This window comes from Podarcis raffonei, chromosome 10 (genome assembly GCF_027172205.1).
Source record: "Podarcis raffonei isolate rPodRaf1 chromosome 10, rPodRaf1.pri, whole genome shotgun sequence".
NCBI classification, from domain to species: Eukaryota; Metazoa; Chordata; class Lepidosauria; order Squamata; family Lacertidae; genus Podarcis; species Podarcis raffonei.
In genome coordinates this window covers 66,689,951-66,692,050 of record NC_070611.1, presented here as the reverse complement: position 1 = coordinate 66,692,050, position 2,100 = coordinate 66,689,951, and the positions used below count along the sequence as shown (strand labels likewise).

At 44.7% G+C, this 2,100-nt stretch overlaps 1 long non-coding RNA gene across 1 annotated transcript; it reads left to right on the top strand.

Moving 5' to 3' along the window:
* The first annotated feature begins 737 nt into the window (after positions 1-737).
* On the top strand, positions 738-1,878 carry LOC128422163 (uncharacterized). The gene is made up of 2 exons (XR_008332439.1): positions 738-867; positions 1,110-1,878. It is a non-coding gene; the product is annotated as an uncharacterized LOC128422163 (long non-coding RNA).
* Positions 1,879-2,100: the final 222 nt, after the last annotated feature.

Genomic DNA, 2,100 nt, shown 5'->3' with positions numbered 1-2,100 from the left:
CATAGTAATTTGTCTGTGGTTCATCCACCTATGAGCGTATCGGTGAATCTCAAGCATTATCTGGTTCGTTTGCAAGACTTGACAGGACTTCACTTCATCCATAGTTGGAGTTGGTGAGTTGTTAACAAAGTCATTTCTTACCATCCTTTTAAGCCCTTGGGCATTTAAAGCGGAGGAACTAGTATCCAATTATTTCTCAATGTTAACTATTTTGGCGAGGATTTCATTCAGTCTTTGGAGAACCAGAACCATAGTTTCTGCAGACAACATGCAAATCTCTTGGTAGGGGTGCGTATCCGGAATCAATTGAAAGCAGGCTCCTCTAATAACTTGTTCTAGAGGCATGGGTGGGTCAGCGTTAGGAGTGGGAGGAATCCCTCCTCCTCCTGCTCTTGCCCTCTTGGACGGATTAGCTTTTTCTGGGAGGAGGGGGGTCGGGTCATTGCCATCCTCCTTAAGGGGGGGTGACGTTCCCCCAACGTTGTTACTCAGTGTTTGTTCTATTTGCTCCATTTTCTCGGCTTCCTCAAGCCGCTCTGTTTCTGAGCCAGGGAAGATGGCGTTGGATCTCTGCCGATTCTTTGTTTTAGAGGAATTGTGAGTCCCAATTATTCTCTTCTGGCTCTTTGCACCTTGTTTTCTCCTTCCGGCAGGCATTCTCAATAAAGGCCTCAGGTTGTGTGAAGGTCAGTAATTAAGCCTCTTCAATGCTTCCTGGCCTGTCCTGGGGAGAGGGCTAGGACTCAAATCCAAGTTTCAGCCACTTCAGCCTTCCTTGCCTGGTCTGAGGAGTGACAGTTGGAGAAGTGGTCTGAGGAGTGACAGTTGGAGAACTAGGCCTCAAACTTTCCTGGCCTAAAAGAGCAGGTTTTAGCAGGGAAAGCCCCCCCCCCCCAACATACTCAGAGATGGAGATTTAAAGCACAGACCTGGAAAGAACAGGGCAAAATTTAAGTGTGGACAAGCCCTTAGATTTAAAAAGAAGGAGATGTTCCTGCCTCTATCATGACACTCAACCCTTCTGAGCTGCCCTCAAGTACATATTTCTTCACCAGGTTTATGGACTGCTGGATGCTGATCATTTCCTCTCCCCGTCTTTCTCTTTTCAGTGCCTTGAGACCACGCATGGACCCCCTGCTTCGGTCACAGCTGATACAGAAAAGCATCAGGAAGGTCTTTCAATTGCCCTCATTACAGTTTGCAAAGGTCAAAGCCGGGAGTTCCGTGCCAGCAACACAGAGCCATGTGACTGGACCTTCTTAAGGACATAAGTAGAGCCCAGTTGGATCAGGCCAATGTGGAAACCTGGAGAACTGATCTCAAGATTGGAAAAATGAGAAACTGAGAAAAATGGAAGCTTACCAATTCACCCTTCCATAAGGGCACAAGAGTCAAAGGAATATAATCAACTTTACAATACTCTACTCATGAGCAAGAATGCTTATGAATGGAACTTCTGCCTCCCCCTCGCCCGGTGTCACCTTGGTGGGGATTGGTCTGTTGACAAGGGGTAGCCAAAGTGCAATGTTCCCCCTGTCAAGATAGGGTCATTTATCATGTCGGTCATTATGACTTTTGAATACACTAGCCCTCATGGATGGCTGTGTTTGAGACTAATGAGCAATTTGTTCTCCATTGCTAAATGGTTTGGAAATGTTCATCTCATCTCTAATGAGTTGTGGAGATGAATAAGGGGTTGACCTTTTGTTTTTGTTTTGTTCTTTGCTTGTTTTCTTCTCTTTCGCAAAGAGTAGGATGGCGTTGGCAATGAGGGGTCGGGCAGCTTGTAACATCATCTTGCAGGCATTGTACAGAAGTGTGTTCTTTCAACCATGTCTTAAATAACTTTTGAGTTAAAAAAATAAAGTGCCAAATCTAGTGACCTCTCGTTTGCCTGCTTCTTCAATCCAATAAATGACTTCTTCTTTTCTTTCTTTATAAAAATGCAGATTATTTTCCTTTAGGCTACACAAAAAAATCCTGCTGGCATGCAGCCACAGATGCAGTTTCCGAGAAACTTATCTTTTTTAAAGGCATGTTAAAAGCAAAGGCAACTGTGTTGGTTCTTAAAAGGCTGTAAAGGGATCCAAAACCAACACT